Source organism: Cyanistes caeruleus, chromosome 2, assembly GCF_971803275.1.
Source record: "Cyanistes caeruleus chromosome 2, bCyaCae1.hap1.1, whole genome shotgun sequence".
Taxonomy (NCBI): Eukaryota; Metazoa; Chordata; class Aves; order Passeriformes; family Paridae; genus Cyanistes; species Cyanistes caeruleus.
In genome coordinates this window covers 96292080-96315353 of record NC_141702.1, presented here as the reverse complement: position 1 = coordinate 96315353, position 23274 = coordinate 96292080, and the positions used below count along the sequence as shown (strand labels likewise).

Genomic DNA, 23274 nt, shown 5'->3' with positions numbered 1-23274 from the left:
TAAATTTTAGAACCTCCCCAGGTTTGTCACTGGCCTTTGTTTTCACCATTGGGCTCAGCTCTACTTTTTCCTCTGTGCTTTGTAAGAGCAGGGTGTAGCCAGCACCCCTGGGGTCACCAGCCTTGGACAAGGACCACCAGGGCATGCTGAAGCCTTTGTCTGAGCTGACCACTGTTGTTTTCAAGTGGCATTCAAAAATGGAATAAAAATTAGGCCATTTCTGAAGTGTAATATAAGTGATTGCAGGCAGGCAATTTCTCCCTTGTTCTCCTAGTAGTTGCATTTTATTGTTTTGTGGCTGTATTTTCCCGGCTTCTCAAAAATAGGGAATATTTACTTAGTACTGTCAAAGTAAATTTGGATGGCAACTACCTTGCTTGTTGATTGCTCCATCCACAGAGAGTGGAGGTGCTGTCCCTGACACGTGAAGCTAAGGATCTGAAGTGCCAACATAAAATTTGTTATTCTCAGTAAACACTGTGATGTACTTCTGTGCAAACAGGTCTGCAAAGTCTTTATTTCCATGTGTTTTCCAGTCTTTGCTCCAGGAATGCACTTAGAGCTGACTCCCAGAGACATGGGACTTGTTTCACCAGGAGCTCAGACAGAATTTAATGATTTTTCTGCAGGTGCACTGAAAAAATATTGGTGAAGTCACAGGTTGAAAAAACCTAATTTATAAAGAATTAAGCGTTTATTATACTCAGCTTCTCAACATATGACTCAAAGTACTTTGACTGGACAAATCAAATTTTCTAGGGAACTGCAGATAAAGCAACTGAGTATTGGACTGGTAGCAAATACAAATTAATTTTGCTAGTGCCTGGCCATGAAATCACATTAGACTTGTAAAGACAGCTGCTGGCAAAGGATGAGAAAGATGCATAAATTTTTATTATTGTAGATTTTCTGAAAGACATTTTTTTGGGGGAAAGGGGAAAACCACCAACAAACCACTCCCACTGTGCTGTTCCATTTGGGTGCATTACACTGATAACTGGAGTCTGTGCTCTGCTGGAAAAACCAATTTCCAGCCCTGCAGCTTGACCACACCATTATTTTCCTGTTCCTCTTCTCCTGCCTCCATAAAGATCCAGGCTTTCCTTTACTTCCTTCCTGTTCCTCACCAGTTTTTCTTTTAGCCATCATACACTGGTGCTTCTTGATCCACTCTTCTCTTGGACGACCTCACCTTTTCTCATGTCTTCTCTGATGTGTGGCTTTGGCTCAACTTGCTCTTCATTCACAACTGTTCTTAGGGAACCACTCTCTCCTCTTACTTGCTAGCTGCAGAATAAATCCTTTTTTTTTTGAAAAGGCATGCATTATATAAATGCTTATGTGTAATTTTTTATGTTGAATAACCCTGGTATTTCGTATTTTTCTCTAGTTTGCCATCTGGTCCTTGAAGTCATGCTGCTGTAGTCCTTTGCTGATTATGCCTTACTAAGTTGACCCTGCAAGTTGAATTCATCTTGTCTAATCTAAGCAGAAAGCATTATCTTCAGAAGTATTCGGATTTAGGATCCTGGGGTAAATATTCAGTGTGGGAGTGTTTTCTAACTGTTTTTGTCAGCAGCCCTGGCAATTATCCCATAGGATAAGAGGTTATTCTGCCATCAGCCCAGCTGTCATCCTTTGCTCTCAAGCTTACTGAGAAAATGCTGTTTTCACCATGAAACACACTAAACAAATATTTAAATTAACTTATCTTACACAGTCAAGTTACTTCAAATTCATTGTGATCTATTGAGAGACACGGTTATTAAAAAACCATTGTATTTGTTAAGTGTTTAATTCTGTGAATACCGAGTGCAAGAGAGTGGGCTGCATTAAACCTGTGCTCTAACGAAGAAAGGGAGAGGAAAACACAGAGACTGACTAATATCATTGTTCAACTTGAAGTTGAACTTGTACTTTAAGTAATGTCAGGAGATAAGAAGTGACTTGTCTGAGTTACTCTCAGGGAGCTGATAAGTAAACTACTGGAACAAATGGAAGGAGGATTATGAGACTGGGAGGGAATAAAATTAACTGATAACATATGGAATCTTGCAGCTATTTCTTCTGTTTCCTAAAGATTAATTGTCACTGGTGACATTTTTTAGAGTGATTTAATAATGAACAGAAGGTTGTGGCTTAAAATGCTGGCAAAGGGCAGATTTTAGCAAATGACTGCAACATGGAGATCATAAGACCTGAGGATTATAATAGCAAATTTTTACTAAAGAAATTTTCCTGAAAATTGATGAGTGGTAAATGTATTTCTGGCTCAAAATTTAAACTATCAGTGAAGAAGAGGAGATACACACCATGATATGTTTAATTATGACCAAGTGCTTTTATTTATTTTAAAACTGTGGATATAGGTCCACAGGTTCTTCTTTCCATGAGATGCTGACAACGTTTGTGAAGTGTGTGATTCTGTGTAGCAGGTGCTGCTGACAAAGGAGTCCCTGATGTTCAGTGACATCAGCAAGGATGTTGCTCAGTAGGGCAGATGGTGACAGAAACTTTATAATGTATTGATGTCAATATAGTCAATATTGATATTGAACTGAACTGAGATCAAACAAGCTTCAGACTTTCTCATATGAACCACTTGGGTCAACTTCACTTGTCTACACACTATTCATATGACTTTTGCTATTCTTAAGGGTCAAAATATGTTGTGCTTATTATGTTTTGTCTTTTTTGTGCATGTGAGAGCAATGGAGGGTAGGTGATCTTTGCATCCAGTGACAGGCACTGTTGGTATCCCTGGCAGCCTTTGAATTGATAGCAGTGGCCAAACCAGTCAGAAGAGTGAACAGTTTAAAGTGTCAGGGGATGGAAAGAGGTGCTGGAATGTTAGTGGCTTGCTTGGACATTTTCATGTACATTATGGAAACCCCACCTCCCATAATTTAAACTCCCACTATCTGCAGAATGGAGCTTCTGTGCCAATAGCAGCTGAATGAAAAGACAGAAAAATTAAAGGCTGATGTACCCAATTTCATGCTTTTTCTGGACTGACAATGGCAGAATCTGCCACTTTAAAGAAATTTATTTCCTATTCCTCTGTTTTGTAAAGCATGCTTATATAAAACCCCACTCACAGCAGTTAATCAAATGCCTTTGTGAACAGATAAATAAAGAAGAAGCAACAGATAAATAAAGAAGAGGAATATGTTAAAAGCAGTCATTAGCATGTACCTCACATCAAATAAAAAAGTACTGCAATTAATCATAAGGACATAATTTTTCTTAACCCCATTTCAGATTGCTGTTTTAAGTGCAATTTATGCCACACACCCACCCATGTCTATTTTAATCAAACATTTTGTGCTGATGGGTGAATTAAAGTAATATAAGAACAGAGAGCTGAGATATGTGATAGAACAAATAAAAGGCTGTTATGCTCCTTGTTCCAGAACCTCAATGCACCAGGTAAAAGAGAAAAAGAAAAAAAAGAAGGCAACTTTTTAATCAAATAAAAAGACATATGGATGTTCCAAATCAGTCTGACAAAAGGTCAAAAGTAAAATAAAGTATTTTCCTTTAACCATTGGTGACATCTACAAAACAGTGGAGAATTATCATAATTCCCATGCAGACAGAAATTGTTCTGATCACTGCTCATCTCTTGCAAACATTGTAGATAAGGAAGAAGTAATTTCATTTAAATATAAATAGATTTTTTTTAACTGACAGACTCTTTTGGTATAAACAAGACAGGTCATTTGTGTCACTTATAAATGGCATGGATCTGTTGATGCTCTTGGTGCTGAGCTACTGTGTGTTGCCTGGATTTGGCTGCCTGTCTTCTCTTTGAACTGATTTTGATTGCCAAGAGGAAATTGTCCAGATGAGCCATGGTAAAGTTGCAGAGAAAGTGTCTTGGCATCAGAAATTCAGCAAGCATTGCTGTGAGCTGTTTCATTGTGTCACTATCCCTCTGACTGTTCCTTGTGCTGGAATTCCCTCCCAGAGAAATTGAGGTACACCTGTGTGTACCTGCTGAAACTCCAAACTGTGCATCCACTGAACTTCTGTAAATGACCAAATATTACTGTAAATTATCCTTGCTTTTGCCAAGAGTCTAACAAGCCTCTCTGTCCAAACCAACAGGAACCATTGATAAGTTAGTTCAGCCTACTGTGTTTCCCCCCTACCAATGGAACATCTAGGGAAAAGGTTGCCAGTATCTGTATTGTTGACACTGCAATATGGTGATGTAGTTCAGTCCCCCTGCTCCCCCTTTTTTTTTTTTGGTTACACTCCTCTAGGATGTTTTTTTCTGGTCTACTTCATTCCATCTCAGATATATGACCAGTAAGATTGCTGTTTTTAATATACTGACAAAAATATCCAAACTTAGTCTAAAGTAAGTAGTCTCAAGTCAAAGTTTTACAAGAATTGATGCAGAAGTGTTCAAAATACCTGTTCTAGTGAAAGCATCAAGGTGAGTAATCTTCTGAATGAAGGACAAGAGAAAAATTGAGCTTTCCACTTGAACAGAATTTATGTTTTAAACTGTGCTTCTGAATGAATAATGAATCTGTTTCAGGTTTCCTTCAATTACTCAAACCCTGGAGTAGATGTATCCTGCAAATGTCCATCTAATCCCATAGTTTTTGATGGTAACTACTACTTAAGGAAAGGTATAAGAACAAAGGAGTCAGAGAGAGATAAGCATACCAGGCCTTCAGCCTTGAAAATCTGGCTGCTAACTTCTTGAAATTATACAAACAAGGATTTCATGTTCATGTTAGTGCCCAGTGGATGTACCAAAACTGGAAGTTTGCAGAATTTGGCTCAGCTTTTTTAATGAGAAACAGCATTTTCAGTAGTACCAAAAGAAAACACCAAAGGGTTGATATATCTATTCCAAACAATTCTGATGTTCAGTTGCAATCAGGATTTGCCTTTATAATGGTAGGAAAAGGCACTGAAGCCCCTATAAGATTATTGTCAATTATTATTAATATGGACTGAACCTACTTTGAAACCAAATTTTATGTTAATCAGAAACCTGAGACTGTGATCCAGATTTACTAAATGTAGAACAACTTCTGTCAGTATGTCTGATTTAGAGTTTGAAAAGTGTTGTTTGATTAGTCTCTTGCTGCTTTTGTATCCATTTTTTCCCTTTTGTCATTTTATTTATTAGAAGCATTCTGAGGAGGCAGGAATTACAACAGTGCAGCTGTTGTTTGCTCAATCCAGAAAGAAATTATCACAGAGAATGATTCTACTTTTTAAGCTCTGGGATGAAGAATGGACATTTGAACTCTCATGTCCACTCATAAAATATCCAATTTAACTGGACTCAAACCTTCCAGTGGCACTTGGACTGCTGCCTTCCTTGAGCTGTCTGTGATGGGATGCTACCCCTATCAGTCTGTGGCTGTGTGTGGAGAGAGATCTGATGAGCTGATCTGGTGTGAGCTGCCTGCACTGTGTAGCTCGCTGCTGGCCCTGAGTTTGAGTTTCATTGGGCTCTGGTGATTTAGGTAATTCAATTTTGCCAGGAGGCTGACTACACCCAGGCTTGGTTAGGGAGCAGGTGGCTGCCACTTAACCCTGGAAGGTTATATCATGCTACCAGCTGCAGAAAACACTATGTAATTACCAGAGTAAAGATTGAACCCTTAACCGAGTTTAGAGAAATCCACACTCCCCTGAAACTTGTGTACACAGACATAGGTACATCTGTATTGTGTTGTTAAAGTCCCTCTGGCAAAGCTTCTGCCTGTAAGCCCTGCTAATCAAGTGATGCCTACTTCAAAAGATATATCCTAGTTCCTAAATCTTCTCCACTGGTGAACTATTTCCGTGCTGCATGACCCTGCCATGGTGTGGGAGCACAGCTCACCAGGACGAGCTGTGGAGGGGAGGTCTTGTCTCCTTACTGTGCTATAGGAAGCTAGAGACTGTATTTACAGAGAGGTTTGGGACAGTGAAATGAGTGGTGGAATGGACAAAATGAGACTGCAATCAAAAGTCATTGGTCAACAATTCAGTCGGTGCCTCAAAGGACAAGGAAAACATGGAAAAGAAAATCGGTAAGAGAAACTGGATGGCTACCAGAAAATTTTACTTGGAAACTCTGGCTTGTAAGGAAAAAAAAATAAATTGAGAGACCTAAAAACAATGTTGCTGGAAGCTCTGCTATCTCCTCTCTTTCAAACTTTTTTTTAAATGGCAGAACTCTTTTCAGGGATGCAGGAGATTTGTGTTTCTTCCTCAAACCTGCCCTAGAAGACCTAACCTCAGATGTGTGCATGCACAGAGAGGCATGTTCCCATTCCTTAAAATAAGAATTCAAACAAAACCCTTATTTTCCTTGCATCCCTGACAGCCCTCCTATCTTTGTGTTTCTTCTTTGATGTTTTGGTTTAAACTGCAGCAAGTTGGAGTTGCAGGGGTTTTGTAGTTACGTTTTCACAAAACTCCATTGGCTCCTTTATGTGACAGATGTTAGAAAGAACAGAAATGAAAACTTGTACCAAATATACTGAGACATCTTGATTAGCAGAACATTTTTCTGTAAACAGGCTTATATTTTACAACATTTAAAACCCATCTAATTACCCCAGAACAGCAGAATGAGTTCAGGATGTAGGAAGGATCTGGAAGGTTGTTGTTTTACAGTAAATGACTTTAATCATCCTGATAACAGAGCTGTGCTTTATGCATAGAAAGTCCTGCTTCTCTCTTTTCCCCTCCATCAATGTGTTCCATATCAGCTTTCTCTCTGAGCTCAAGCCACAGAGGATGTGGACAGTCATGTTATATCCCATTGGCTGTCTGCAGATTAAACAGGAAAGATTAGGTTAATGTCACGTTAGCTTCTGAAAAGTCATTGCTCTTACAAGTACATGTTTTGTGCTTTAAAGACATTTACCCATTTGAAATAGAGTGATTACAAGAGCATGAAATCAATGTAAAGAACAGTTAGAACTGTGCATAGCCCACATTTTTGTCTTTAAATCAAAAAATGCCTTCATATTGTATTGTATCTTGCATTTTCACACAGTCGTAGCTGGATGCTTTGGAACAGATCATCTTTCATTGTCTCAGATGTGGATTTGGCAAGGAGATTTTATGCTGGTTTGAATTCTGGGAAGTCTGAACTCTGCATGGTCTACTTCTGTCAGAAGGAAGAAGTTCACAGATAACCTTAATTGTGATAAACAATTTTCCATAGCTATTGAAAGTCAGTTGGCAGACACTGAATACTTTTTGCTTACTTAATAGTAATGACTCACAAAAGTCACTCATAAAAATGATGTGAATTTCATAACCTTTCATTTCATTGGAATCTTGTCACCAGCCCACATTTAGGCAAAACTCAAAATACTTTCTCAACAAAGTTTTGTCTTACAGTGGAAAAACACACCTGCCCTGGGCTTTAAACCCCTTTGTGCTGATTATCTCATCACCCCAGTGGGTGAGGGGCTGGGGACCCCAGGGTCTCTGCAGGGAGCTGAGCCTCTGCTTTGGCTCGGGTCCTGCTGCTCAGCATGTGCTGAGTTCAAGGGAGGCTGAATTTAATGAGAGAGGAAGAATTCTTGCACATAAAAAGCTCACGTGTTAGGTGCTGGATAAACTATAATTTCAGCCATGTGCTTCCTTGATAAAGAATGCTCCTGTGACACCATTTTCTCTTGTTGCTTACTTGCTGTTTTCATTATCACAGCTGCAACGTTTTGAAACCAGCACAGGTAAATCTGAAGGCAAATCCCAACAGAGAGTCAGAAAGCTCAGCCTAACAGATTGCTTTGCCTTCATAATTTACTACTGTAAATAAATGTGCATGCTGGAATTGATTAATTGCTTCCATTTCAGTGCAAGCACAATTAGCCATTGATATGTTTTTGTCAGGCAAGTTCCAGGTCATTTTACATCTCACAGCTCTTCCTAATGGAAAAGGGAGGTTTACTCCTCAATGAATCACTTCACTAGGTATTTAAGAGTAAACAGGCTGTGGAAACTGAGGATGTCGGGAGGGTCCAGAAGCAAGCACACTGCGGCTGGGGGCACTTTTCTGATGCCGAGCCCCAAGGACTTGCTGCTGGGCAGGCAGGCAGAGAGAGAAAGGGCTGCTTCCTCTGCCTTTGCTTGGGCTTTCCAGAGCTGTTTAACAAAAAAGTAGAGAAAAGGTCCTAACAGTGAATGTCTGGATAACATTTCAGTTTTCAGGTGCTCTTTTTCCGCTGTGGATCAAGGTTGAAGTGGATTAGCAGACCTGTCTGGAGATAACCCAGCTGTTCCCCAGGACCTCAGTATACTTTTTCCCAGTTGTCTCCATAAAAACAAAACAGGCAAGGAATTTGATGTGGTAGAAATCCAGCCGGTTGACCAGCCATAACTGATATCAAATAGTCTCCCTATTTTATTTTCTAATGATGTGTATATGACAAAAAGCTTATTTTTGCAGGTGGTTAATTTGATGAGGTTTTTTCAGTCATTGTTACCAGTGGTATGATAGTTACATCTCTGGATGTTACAGATGGAATTTCCCATTTAGCCACCAAGTGTGTACCTATGGCTTAAAATCTCTCTTGAAGAAGGATGAGCTTAGTGTGCTTGTAAAAGATGTCCAAAAAATACAGCTGTTTGCTTCCAGCAACAAAGTTACAACCATCAGGAAACTCTGCCCAATGTGAACAAATGTTAAATTATCAGTGTGGTAATTCACTATTGTGTGAAGCTCAGTAGAAGGACTTGATAAGGTGCCATGACTGATATCTTGAAACTGTTCTCTTGAAATTGATTCTGGCTTAGGTTATGAATTAACTGCTTTATACAGAGGTACAGGATGCTACACAAAGTTTTTCACAGGGGTTTCTCAGAGGGTGTATAGAACATCCTCCAAAGTTTTTGGTACTCACCACATGAAGTCTTAAAAAACTAGCAACAAAGAGGTCTAGTAGTAAACTATTTTACTGGTAGACCTTTTACAGTTTTCTACTCTTGTTATTTTTACTTTTCCCAAGTATTTAAGAAGGTCTCTGGGCCCCAAAGCTCAAGGGCATGGGGACAGGGAAACTGCTATTGCAGGTCGTGCTTTACCGTACAGCCTGAGCAGGGAGATGTTTCTGAGCCTCTCGGGTGGGGACATGCTTGGTACTGCTGGGATTTTGAGCTCTCAAGATGCTTCAACTGCAGCACCTTTCATGCATACTATACACATTTAAGGAAAAATAGTGGAATGAAAAAAAAAGGGGGAGAATTTCCTCTTGAGACAAATGTCTCTGCACAGTCTCCCACCCACATCGCAGCCACAGGCAGCTACAGCCAGCCCTGTCTATAGCAGTCTTAAAATGTGTGTCCAAACACAGCTGTGAATAATGTTTTAAGATATGCACAGGAAGACCAGCTATTCTGTATTGTGTGACTGGAAGACTATGAAAGGTTCTGGGATGCCTCAGTAAATTCAGAAGGAATGGTTTCAGCACTATGGAACATTAAAAGTTCTCAATATTTTAATTTTTTTATAATGCAGTGACAAAAAATATCACTCAGACTCGGCAGTCTTAATGGAAATATTTAGTCTTCTATCATGTGGGAAACAGACTGCAGCTCTTGAACTCTCTTCTGCAAATTCAGAGTCAAAGGATAATGATTCTCCACGTGGGATAAAAGTGATATATTATACATAGTTGCTGAGGGCAATGATTAGGAACTAGAAGATCTCTCAAGGCTCCTGAACTCTAACATTTTACTATGTCAGTGATATTGCTTTAACAGAGATAATTTAATAAGTAAAACAATATTATCCCTAAAATGGTCTTTCTTCATGTTTTCCACTGCTTTGGACTAATGCCCTTGTGTTAGACATAGCAGCCTGAATTCATCTTTGCCATAAATCCACTGGTGTGACTGGGGCAGTGTGAAGGATGTGCACGTGCGCCTATTTGCAGCACCTTGTGAAACTTTTGGCAGTGAGCAGAACAGTCTGGACTGAGCAATCTTTGGTGCTTTTCTGGAATCTCATCCTATTTAAACTGAATGCAAACAGTGATGGGCAAGTTTGATCCTGTTTGGATGATCATGTTTTTTGGATGTTCACTGCTAAAAAAGACCACCCTACAACTATTAGGTATTTTGATAGATATTCTTGAATTCTGAATTAGATATTCTTAAATTCTGCATTACCTAATTTTACCTAAGGTTAACAACAGGTATATCATAACTTCCATGTTAAATATGAAGATGAGGTCATGCAAGATTTTAAGAAACTGGAGAAGGTTCTCCTACATGTAAATCTTATCTCTCTCCTACTGCTTACCTGTCTTTGCTGCTCTGTAGCTTAGGTGGGTTGTTTTCCCCACTTGGGAGCACAGCAGCCCAATTTTTGTCATAAATCCTCCCTGTATCTAGCAGGAATGCTTCTCTTCAAAACATGTGTACCACTGGCCTTAGGGGAGAAGAAATGACTAAATGACAGGAAATTTGCACTTTACCTGAGGTGGCAGGGAAACAGGTGCTCCATGGCTGCTAGAAGGGGCCATGGGAGAGGACTGTGTGCAAATGAGTTTGGGGATGTCAAATCTCCAGGTGGTGACTGTGGCAGGTGAGAGGAGATAATTCAGCAGCCCTGTCTCGCAGTGAGCCCTGGCTTTTCTCACCCTGCTGAGTCACACAGAATAATTCATTACCCAGCACTGCTCAGGGACTCATGGCTCATAAACAAGCCATGGGCTGGAATTTTTTTCATCCCTCTCTCCACCTAGCAGACTGTATTTTGAGTATAATGGAAGTTTTACATTACATCTTTTTTCTTAAGGCAACAGGTCAAGAAATAGGATTTTAATATGAATTTGTCTGTCCATATAGCACCTAGTACACTGAAATATCAATATCACTTGAGGGAAAATCCATATGTCACTACACAGAAGAATTTTTCACCTAAGGTTTGATTTGGTCACTCAAAATATTTTAAGCTAAGTTTTATTTTCAGTTGCTTCACTTAGTTGCCTTCCCAGAACAAGGATGTGTCAAGACAATGCAGATGATTTTCTCTCTCTTTAGAATTAAGATATGAAAAAAAAATAATTGTAAGAAATTCCTTAAAAAGATGCCTTTTATTGATGGTTAATACCATAGATGAGCATGTAGATATGATGATCATACAAAGAGCATGTACCCTTTCCCACTGATATTTCTTTTGGTGCATTATGCTGCAATGATAAAGACATATTTCTAGTGACTGAATTGTGGTTTTTAGTCCCTTATACTTGGAGGAGCAGTTTTTCCCAGTTAAAGCAGGGAGATAACATTCAGTGATACCCTGGCTCAGTGAGGAGCAGCACTGAGAATTGTCTTGTTGCTCTGCCACGGTGGTGTCCATAGGGAATATTTCTAAATCTGTAAACTAGGAGCACCTGAGGAAATACTTTAACTATATAGTGGCTTTTCATGCATCAGAGACTGTGGATTTTTTACCTCTCTCACCCTCCCCTGAATTCCTGAGAGATGAGTGTTGGAAAGTATGGAAAACTAAGATGAGAATACTTGGATTTATCTGTGTGTTGAATTCTCATTCCAAAATACCTCAGTGATTACTGGGAGATAGACAGAAACTATCCCACCTGTTCTTGTGGAGAAAAGCAATATTCTTTGTATTGTGTCAAGGGCAATCTATGGTGTTTCCAAGGGGCTAAGCCTTCCTGAGTGTTGTTCACTAGAAAGGAGAAATTTTTCCCTCCCCACTAACTGCAGAATTCTCAGCCTCAATATTTCCTTGAATCACAATTAAATGAAAATCTAAGACTTTTTCTCCTAAAATGTAATCTTAATTTTTGGGTGTGAGAACAGTTAAGTTCCTGATTTTTCAAAGGGACTTCAGTTTGGCTCTCAAAATTTATTCTTGCTCTTTCATCTGCACACAATTATGTCTAGAAATACATATAATTTCTGTCACTGGTTGAAGGCTAAGTATGCATTTGTTGGCACACCAAATAATTATCTATCCAAGTAATATAAAACAATTGTAAAGATATTTGCAGCTCCCTTCACTTTATCCACAATTACCATAAAACTAAGGGAATGTGAAGAATGAGGTCTGGATTCATCTTTGAACAAAGTAGAGACTTCTAGAAAATAGACTTTAATTACATTCCTCCTCTTGTTGGAAAGGTTATACATCAGGAAAAGTCTTCTGAGTCCTTTTTGTGGCAGGAATGTAGCTACCATATAAAATCTGCAATAAGAAATGTCAAATATAACGATTTTATGATGTCTGTTCATGATCTGGGCAGTGAGGATTTTCTTAACTAATGCATTGATCTGACAGTCGAGGCCCAAGGAAGAAGCAGCATAAAAGCAGTACCATGGCTTCGAGGGAAAACACAGAGGTGAATATTTGAAAGTCAGGGGCACAAAGTTTTCCAGTTGTTTTGCCATCGCTGGTGGTGAGAGGCTGAAGGTGGATGATAGGTGTGAATTCAGGCAGAGCTGAGACCTCAGCCCCTATTGCCCAGAGACACCGAGGAGAGGGGTCAGAAGCACAGGTTATCAGATACCTTGCAGGGTGTGTAAATCAAGACACATGCTCTTCAAGTTTGGGTCCTTGGATTTGTTTTAAAAGATTACAACAGACTGCTGTAGATTATCTATTTATATCATGCTGAATAAAATGTCAAGGATTTTGGAAAAGCGCTCTCTCTCCATGCTGAAATATAGCTTTAGCCTCCGTGTGAGTGGCTAAAATAATCTCACAGTGTCAATAAATGATAGACAGCTTGCTTTTTAATTTTTTTTTTAAAGCAAACTTTCCAGAGGCTTAGAGACACTTATTAAAACAAGCAGGACCTGACTGCTGCATGCTCCCACTGACATCAGTGCAAACCTGCCAAAGTTACGCTCCAGTAGGATCAGATCCTTCTGATCCTTCGGGCTGTGTCTCCAGCTGTTTACACAGGTGTAAATTACGTGTGAATCTATCGTGGCCAGCAGAGGCATTAATCATCATGTCAGCCAACGAGAGCTGCCTTCAGCCTTGCAGTGAACTTTCTGAGGTGCCTCCCTACCCTGTGATAAGTGTGCCAGACCAAGAGTGGTGTGGAAATGCCCATCTCCCAGCACCATGGCCCTCCCCAGGCACTGTCTGGGAGCTGCCACCTCCAGCACCAGTGGTGCTTTGGGAAACTGCTCCATGGTTTGTGCTTTGTGACTGTGAGGTGCACAACACGTGCTGACTGTCACTTGTGTGGTGGGGCTCAAAATCAGTCTGCCAATGCTCTTTGCTAATATGTGATACCTTGCTCTCTCTCCCACAGAATTCTTGTTTCAGAAGAATTTTTTGTTTTATTCTTGGAAATACCAGCTCTAGAGGGTCTGTGGTTCAGCTCAGAGCACGAAGCAGCATCTCCCTGGGACAAGTTAACTCCACAACAGCTCTGAGGCAGAACTGGCCCTGGAAGGAAACAATGCTTCAGCTCCCTGGAAAGAAGCCTTAATGCCTGTTGTGAGTCAAGACTTGCACGGTAAAATGAACTACTACTGGCTACTGCAGTAAAGTATATGTAGGAAAATGTTATAGATCCACAGGAAGATGGTAGGAGTTGCAAGAAGAATTTATTATTGTGGCAGTCTGGTTCTTTTTCACTGAATTGTAAAACTGAGTTTCATGTTGAGTTAGGATCAGTTAGTTGAGTTTGTTCTTAACTATTTGTTATCGACATTAGTAAGACAAATTATAAAATATGGCTGCAAGGTTTTGTTGATCTTTTCATTTACAACAGGCAGAACTGGAAGTTCATACTGAAAAGTTGACTCTCAGTGTTTGTAAACACACACACAAACACAAAGGGAATTTATGTGCACTTAACTGGGTCCTCAGAGAATAGCTGCATTCTGTGTGTGTTTTCTTTTTGTGCTGGATTCTGCAAAGCTACCTGAAACAAAGTAAAAGAAACACTTTTATTTTTAAAAAGATATTTCACTCTTCATAACTGATGGCCCCATGGACTTGGAATGTTCAGGATAAATGGCATTTTATTATTATGTTTGGTGTTTTAAGGAAAGAAACAAGGGCAAGGTGACAAGGACTAAGCTTTGCCTGGAGCCGACCACAGACTTATTCTCTGTGAGCTGGAGCGGTTTGCAGCTGTGCTGTGGGGAGGAGGAATGTCTGTGCCACGTAGCCAATATGCAGGAACCCTCCCAGGATGCTGTGAGCCAGCCTGAGGCACTGACACAGTCCTCATGCACTGCCCAGGTGTGGTCTGAAACCTCCCAGCAGGTCACAGGAATGGGCCACGTCTATTCCAGTTTCCTGTTTTCACACAAATATCAAAGAATTTACACTGAATAGGTGTGTATTTTGACCTGTGTTCTCCATAAATATGATGTTTCATAGTTTTAGTCATGGAATACGCTGTTTTTGAGAGATTTTTTTTCGTACTAACAGAACTTTCTCAACTGAGAAGTTCTGGATTAAAGAAAGCATTTGGGAACAGAAAGTGGATCACGCCAGTGGCACTATGTGAATAAGTTTTTTACATTCATAATTTAAGACTCTTCACACATTTTCTTTGGAAAGCTCAGGTTTCTATTTTGAGGGTTGAATTTTTATTTTAATGAATCAGAAAGTGTGAAAGCAATATGAAAATAAGTTGTTAAGTCTTGGGGGAACTATAATTCAGAACAGTCTAGCAACAGAAAATTGCTTTCAATAGGCTACATCTTTGTAAAATTTGAAGGGAAAAAGGACAGCTGGATTATAATCTACATAAACATAATTGTTCTGAGACTGTAGAGTGCCTACCTTTGTGTTCTGAAAAGTGACATGAATGAAATCTGTATTTTCTGTATCTATTTCACAATTACAAAAAATATAGAATGTACACTTACATCTAAAATAATATAAATTTCTTATTAAAAATGAGGAAAAAATGTAATTTGAGTGACCAGAAATCTGCTAAAGGGAGTTGGAATGAGAACCTGACCTTGATTTCTAACTGCCCAGGCAGTGGCTCTTTGGCTACCCTCGAGATGCCTGACATGCATCCATTCAGAAACTTGGGGTGCTACAGAGTGCAAAGGCAACGCAGCACTGCAAACAGCTTTGATTTAGGAAGTTCTGGTGGCTTTTTACCTTCTGAACCTGGATTACTGGAAGGATCTCATCTTTGTTTTTCTTTTTCCATCATGGATGTGTTAAAGGAGGGTTGCTCAAATGGTTTTACCCAAAATATGACAAGACTGGGCAATCCTATCTCCAAGCATTCACTGGGTCCTGAAGTTACAAAGACTTAAGTGCATCTACAAGAGTAAAACCAATGTTTAAACAGGCTAGAGCCACACAGAGGAAAACACAAATGCAATTCATAGATAAAGCTACTATGAGAAATGGTGGCAGCATTGCAGTGTTAATGTTTTAATTTTAATGCAAATGAAATTACAGATATTTTTCATCTGATTTTAACAACTTTCTTTCAGGCCTGAGAATAAAGTGTTAAGGTCATTTGGTTACTCATTGACATCTGAACAATACTGGATTTACAAGAAGTCTGTGGTTTTAAATTAGGGTTGCCAAGTGTTACATAAAACAATCAGATATGCACAAATCAAAGCTGTTGAAAGGCTGGGTTATTGGGAGATAGATCTCAGTGAATATTACTGCCAGCAAATAATATAACCTGTTTCTGACATCAGTATAGAGTTCCTGAGATATCTGGTGGCACCTTTTAGGTAACAATGTTGACTTAAAATAAAAAATAACCCTGAATTTCCTGTGACTTGCAATCAGGAAATACTGCAGTATCACCAGCAATTTTTCGAAGGTAGACAGAGATTGTTTGATGCTAACAATTTTATATGAGTTCATAACTCTGAGGTATAACAGCACTTTGCCTGTTACCAGACTCTAAACAAAATAGGAAACGTGTCCATTTTTAAAAATCCTTGCTTAACTTAAAAGTTCTACCAAGTATTATCCTCTTATGGTAGAAAAAGAATTATTAATATGTCTTGCTGGAAATCCTGGTGCACTATTTAAATGTTTGCTTTGAATTGCCAACATGGTTTTCTTTTGAGTCCTTCTGCTTTTCTGTGTAGCAAAATGCATTATTATTTCAATCAGCTCAAATGCAGAGCAGACCAATGTTGCTGGGATCCCCAGCACAGTTAATATCGAGCAGCACTCTTGTGGTTTTAAATGTGAATTAAATTTGCAGAAATCAGGGGAAAATTGGGGCCTGCATAATGGTTGCATATAATGCCTTGAGGTGGTAGATCTTTGTTTTCCTCAGGACTGTGAGGGTTTAGACCAACCTGTGTGTTGGTTTAGACCAACTCAAAACAGATGAATTCCACTGGAAAACTCAGGGGAGCTTGGCAAAATAATGCCAGTGAGATCTTGGCTCCCTCTGGAAGATAGCAGGAATTTTGCCATTAACATCATCTGGGACAGATTTCTTCCTTTTGCTTTCCATCCTGGTGGAGTCTGCTTAATCCCCTTTTGGGCCAGTGAGATGGAGCAGCACTGAAGAAGGTGTGGTGATGTAAAGCATAAGGAATAAGTTATAAAAAATTGTGTCCAAAAGACTAGATAAATATTACTTTATCCTACATCCAGGGCCAGAAGAAAGGAGGACTGATACATGTAGCTCTTCTTTCCAGCACAGAAGTACTTCCTAGATTCTTAAAATCTCCAAGAAAAGTTTCTCAAAAATTCCCTGCTATGTAAAGACTTAAGAGTACAGTTTGTTTGTTAAAAAAGGCAAAGAAAGGGAAAAACCCACAGCTGCTTAATATAAGAAATCACCTGTTTATCATATAAATCAAATGAAAAATGTTCCATGTCTTAATTTGTATGAGCCGAGATTTATATATGGCAGAATAAAGTAAATTCAGAATAGAGAAAATATTCCAGAGTTGAATGTACTACAAATTGCTGTGTCTAAATTGTCCTTCCTGGATTTATGTTGTAAGGGAAAGTTTCAGGAAAAACATAAATTTGTCATAGCTAATCCTTAACAAAGGTGATATTTCAGTGAGGAGACCTGGCAAACCTGTTTCATTTGCCAATGTCATTTCCAGGTTCATGTTCAGTCCATATTTCCTACAACCCCTCTCTGTCACTCCTTATTAGGATGATTTTCAATTTCCTTTTTCAACTGAATTGAGCTATATCTGCCAAGGAAGCAAATATTAAAATTAAATCCAGAATTATTAGTAATAGGTTACTTATGGAAGGGGTCATTTTCTGTCCCTTACAGGTCTGTAAATAATCGCTAATATAAAGATGGGTGTTTTGCTCTAATAAAGGAGCAGCAAATCAGGAGGAGAAAATGGTGTGTGGTAGGATAATGCATTCTGTACTGACTGCAAAGATCTGAATGTTATACACCATCAAACTAAATTCTTTTAAAATATATTTTACATGAGCATCTAAATATAAGTTGCATTTTCATTCCCTAGGATGCTTAAATATTTGCAGACTACACTGGGCTTAGTCCACATGTCCCCTCCCACCATCCAACGTGTGTCAGCTCACACCCAGACATTGGTTTAGATGGCTGTAGATGTTGAGTCTCACCTGGTGTCAGTGATGCTGCTTTTCCACGCTGCTGTTTTAGGTGTGAATATTGCTGGGTTTTTTTTCATGATCATGCTGACATTTGGTATGTGATCAGTAAAAATATATGCCCCCAAGCACATGATGGCTTAATGGCATGGATAAAGGCAATGTTCCTATATCATCTAGTTATACAAACTAAAATTTCCTTGCATAAAAGAGCATCTCTGTCTCCCTGTCTCAGATTTATCAATTTCAAAGGGTCATACTGTAATTCAGTAGAGGCTGAATTAATTGCAAAGTGTTTCCCAGCTGCATAGTAGAGAAATTGGTCACTACTGACCTTCTAACTGGAATTCTGCCTGCATAGGTTCATATTCCCAGCCCAGACTGAAATAACTGCCAGATTGTTTGTGTTTTTGAGATGTTGCTCCATAAGCTCCACTTATCCTATCTGCTTCCTGTTGCATGGACAGACTTCACAGCAGCTTAGGAGGAGTCATCACAGACTGGTGACCTGTGGAGGAAGGACTGGAGTTCAGTTCCTTTTCCAGAGAATGCTTAACAAAAAAACTATCAACAGGTGCTGGAGTGGTGACAGGGAGACAGGTTTCTACTGAAGGAAAATGTTCTCACTTTTTAATCATGCTCAAGATCATGCTCTGTCAAAAGGCAAATTTAAATAGTCTGTTGAAGTTGAATTGTTTCCAAAGAGACTAATAAATGTAGTAAAGCAATTACAGGTGTGGCTCAGCACAGGCATGTTGGGACTTCTATTTGAGGTGATAAATCAGGAGGGAGAAAAAGGAGATGGCAGGGATGAAGGGACAGAAATGGAGAGGCAAGCAGATATAGAAGTTGGCAGTGAAGCCAGCCTATAAAAACGGACTGCTCTGCTTTTCTTCCTTGCAGGGCCCAAGCCAGCAGATGTGCTTTGAGGATTCCCATCAGATCAGGCTTCACAGGAGAGCCAGAGCAGTAACAAGTTCATAGTTCCCAGCAGGGTTTGAGATCAAGCTGGAAGCTGTGCTGCTCTGGCTTGTCAGCCTGTGGATGCCCAGAAGCAAATCCTTTCCCTTTCTCTCCAGAGCTTTGCTCTTCAAGTGCCACAGGAAGAGGAACATGGGGCTCAAGGAATGAAATTTTAGTCTTTGATTCTTGGCTCAGCAGTTAGCCTAATTATTATTATAAATGTGGCAGGCAAGTTGTCTTTCTAATATGTTCCCTCTCTTTTGAACTATCTATGTAGATTGTGAAAAAAAAATCTATACTTCTCTAAGATGCCAAAGTTCAGTTTTAAAATTAAAAAGCCCAGAATCCAGAAAGACCTTACTGTGCTGTCAAGAATAACCTCACCTCCTAAGCATCTGAAAGCCTGAAGGGCTTGGAGAGAAAATGAAGAGGGGTATCTAACTTTCATGGAAACATGTATTTGTTTCCCTGATCTCTTTATTTATTTTGGTAAGAAGTATATAGAAAAAAAAGGAAAGCTATGTTGAAATTAATCATGTGGAACTGATTTCTGCAGGGGAGGCCATGAGATAGCTGGGGAAACTCAAGAAAAGTCCAGTCCTGGTGCCGTGATGTGCTGACATACAGGATGACAAGAAACAACAAGGGCTGTGAGACACACGGGATTGAGTCTCTCTCAAGGCCAATCTGCTTACACTGGGCAGATTAAACACCAACTGGAAGACAAAATCAAGGCCTCATGCAGTGAATAACACAAGTGGAGAGCTGAGGTGCAGCTGTAAGGAGGTGTTCCAGCACCACCAAGAAATGTGAGTGGTACACACCACCTTCACCCCCTTGTGGCAAAACAACTGGCAGCTTCTGGGTGAGGAGGCTGCTAATATTTAAACATTTTGCTGTATTTTTGTCCTGTGGCCATGACCAGAGAGAGAAATTCCAAGAGAATTAGTGTTTGATAGGTATAGCATATATAGGCATATATAGTGGGTACAGGAAAAATATGAGTACTATGCTTTCAGCAAGACAAGCACTGAATCTCTGGGAAGATTTGCTCCCAGACTTAAGATGCTGTTGTGAAAAATGCACAGCAATATAATCCATGAGACTGAACTTTGAGAGTGAGATCTTACAAAATAAATTGTTACCAGCAAGGTCTGTGCAATCCTGGAACATTTAGCTGTTAAGCACTGCCTTTTTTTTCTCCATAGGAGTATAATTTGCATTTTGATTGAACTAGTCAAATATTTTGTCAAACAAAAGAATTTCTTAGTAAACATAATTATGCTTTTAGTCTAGGTGACCTTTTTCTTGATAAAAAAAAAAGCCTGATTACCTTTCCTATTAATAATAAGTTGATTAATGTAGTTGGATTAATTATTAAAGAAGAGATAACTGAATTAATCATACTTAATGTAATAGTAGATTACTGGGAGCTTATAGATTAATATCAGTATTTCCCTTCCTGTTACAGGCTAATCTAAATAGATTTAATTCAAAGGGACCATGTCCATTTTTTTTTTTTTCTGGCCTTAGTCATGAATTAACACTGCTCTGGTAAAAACTCCTGGCATATAACAGACCCAGAGTAGCTCTGAATCAGTGTTTTTCAGCTGGTCCATGTTTTTCACTTCTTGCTTTTAACAGAACCTAGAAATCTGTTCTTTTTGAAAATACAGATTTTAATTGTCACACAATAAAATGAAGTCTTGTATTTATTTAAGGCAGATTTGGAAATATTCAGACCTTGTGGATGATAAATCAGTTTTGAGCTGCATTTTGCTACCCGGTTGCTTTAATAGCTGTCCTGTTGGTGTGTCTCCTGAGGTCTGAGATAGATCATGCAGCAGCTGGCTGATGTTCATTCTCATGTTTGTACTTGGAGAGAAAAGAAAGTCAATTCTCTTGTTCCTTTTCTTTTCTAGACCTTGCTATCACACAACATGCACTATATCCATAGCTGGGGTCACATGCAGAGGATTAACAAAGCAAGCAGGAGCCAGGTGACAATGGTTTTCCACTCTGGGAGTGTCTGATCCTTCTTGAGGAAGAGACTGTCTGAATCCACTGGATTCCTGAGCAGCTCAGCCTGTGACAGACACAAAGTGCAATCAAAGCCCTTGAAACCTGATGAGCCCCTCAAGTACAGTGAAACAATTCCAGACATACACATGTGACATGGGAAGAATCAGGTGCCAAAAATTTCTCTTTTGCCATAAAGGGTAAAAAATACTCATTCTAAAAGGTAAAATAAAATGAACTTTATATATAAGTGTTTATACATGGTTTTATTCTGTCATACTTCTGTTCAGAATCTTTTAAACACCTTCTGAAAAAGGGTTGGGTTGTTTTTTTTTTAGGAACCTCCTGCCCTATTTAAAAGGCTGCTAAAAAAATCAATTTAATTTTTATGCATGTGAATGTAGCTGCATATATGTAAATCCAGAGTTGTAATGGACCTTTAGTATGACCCAGCTCAGCAGATGGTGACCAGCAGAAAGTTCCATTCTGCTTGTCTGGGACACATTGGTGGCTCCCACGGTCCTCATGAGCTGGATGAGATGAGAGGGAAGATAAGGCACTACTCGACAAGCAGAGACTGAGTGGTGATCTCTACTCTACAGAGGGGACAGGAGCACAGAAAAGTGAGTGATATTCAAAAGAAGTTTTGCAATGAGCAGCCCAGGAGGTACACTCCATTTTAGAAGCTGGTTTGGTTGAACAGGGCTGTAACCTACCCAAGACACTCTACCAGGCCCTCTTTCTGTCTTTTATCTTCTTTTATCTTTATCCCTGTCCCCTAAGAACACCTAAGGTAATGAAATATCTCCCACTTGGGTGGTAAAATAGCTGGGCTGTTGGAGGCAGTGTGATGGTTTGCAAGGAGAAACCTGTAAGAGGGATGGCCAGATGGGCTCAGGCCAGGAATTTGTCTGGTTTAACACCTCACTTGTCATCTGAGCACATGAGGAGGGCACAACACACACAGCAGAAAATTGAAGGAGGGCAGTGAATCCAGCAATCCTCGTGGTTGTAATGGACCCAATCATAGCAGACAGTCTCTGTTTAGTCCTTCATTATAATTTATTATACCTTTCATATTATATGAAATATACATGATATTTAATATAATTAATGTCATTTTATCATTATAACCCTTGGTTTTTTCTTATCAGTTTAAGTTTTGATTCTCTTTGAACTTAGAAATTCTGAGACAATGAGGTCTATAATTTAACCATGTGCATAGTGTACATGCTTTAATGGGGAAGGATGGGAGGTGACCCTTTTTCTGGTTTTTAAATTTGAAAGTTTTCATTCTCATGGAATTTAGAATTTCTGTTAGATCTGAAACTATGCCTGGTGCTTTAATTTCCATATAATGGTTACAAATGCAAAGAGCAAATGCAGAGTAAACAAATGAAAGAACACCCTCAATTTGTGACACAGCCATTTAAAACATTCCTGAGGTATTTATTTATCAAAGACATTTTGGAAACCACGTTTGAAAGGTTAAAAAACAGACTTTGTGTCTGTAGAAAATAACAGAGTTCACGTTTCCAAACCTGAATGGATCTAAAAAGACCATGACACGTTTTCATTTTTTTTAAAAAAAGTAGTTAATCTCAGACTTAAAATTGCCTACAATCTGTTGAACAGCTTTCAAGACTGATATATAAGCATAAGGAAGTATGGTCCCTAGGGAGCTAATCTTGCAGCAAGCAATGCTTTGGGTTTTCAGCCAAATAGGATTGGAGACCAGGTTTTCTATCAAGAGTGATTAAACTGTCTATATAAAGCTCAGATTAGGAGTTTTTTTAAAAATGCATACATGAAAAGCTTTAGCAGAAAAGTAAAATCTCATGAATTTCCTCTTTCATTAAAAGCAGTGCTACTTATTTAAATGGAAGAATCTCCCTCTCCCTCTCCCTCTCCCTCTCCCTCTCCCTCTCCCTCTCCCTCTCCCTCTCCCTCTCCCTCTCCCTCTCCCTCTCCCTCTCCCTCTCCCTCTCCCTCTCCCTCTCCCTCTCCCTCTCCTCATTCCAGCACAGTCACCTGGATCATGCACTGGGCTTCATCTTCCTATTTCCACATTCAATCCCAAAGATTAAAGTGAAACTAAAACTGCCATATGTTGTTTAGCAATACTGTGAAAGTGTAAAAATTGTTATCCAGGAATGAAAGAGAATAAAAATGTACTTTTTAAATCTTGAGCAAACCCAGATTAGGACACTAATGACCCAGTGGAAAATTCTGAGGATATTTCACCTAAGTTTAGTGGAGCAGTTTGAAGTCAAACCTCTTATAGAGAGTGGAAGAACTATCATGACAACAGGGCAAAAAGACCAAAAAAGTTGAGATAAAACCCTGTGGCAAGACTAATTTTGGGAAAATTCTGAACCAGAACTAAAAAGGTAAAGTAATTAAATTAATATTCATCCTCATAGTCTTCATATATTTTGTGAATAACAATTGGTGTGGAATTGCATTGTATAAAACAGTACTCCATTCAGGATAAAAGCAGTACTTCCCTACCTCTCTCTGAACTGTTAAATGCTTTACTGAAAATAGGGGTGGTCTAGTTTTCACCGTTTCATCCTATTGCTAATGAGAGGAGTGGCCAATATTAATAAAAATGAAGAAATTATCAGAAATGTAATCATAGCTCCAGGAATGGTATAAAAATCTCTTTAATAAACTCAACAAAACAAAGCCATTTTATTCTCCTTATATTATCACATATCAACCAAACCAACTTTAAACTATAAAATAAATGTAATCAAAAGGTTGGA

General features: G+C 39.1%; 1 long non-coding RNA gene across 1 annotated transcript; it reads left to right on the top strand.

The window, feature by feature from the left end:
- The first annotated feature begins 12980 nt into the window (after positions 1-12980).
- On the top strand, positions 12981-17393 carry LOC147655026 (uncharacterized). The gene is made up of 2 exons (XR_015283669.1): positions 12981-13150; positions 13272-17393. It is a non-coding gene; the product is annotated as an uncharacterized LOC147655026 (long non-coding RNA).
- The last annotated feature ends 5881 nt before the right edge of the window (positions 17394-23274 follow it).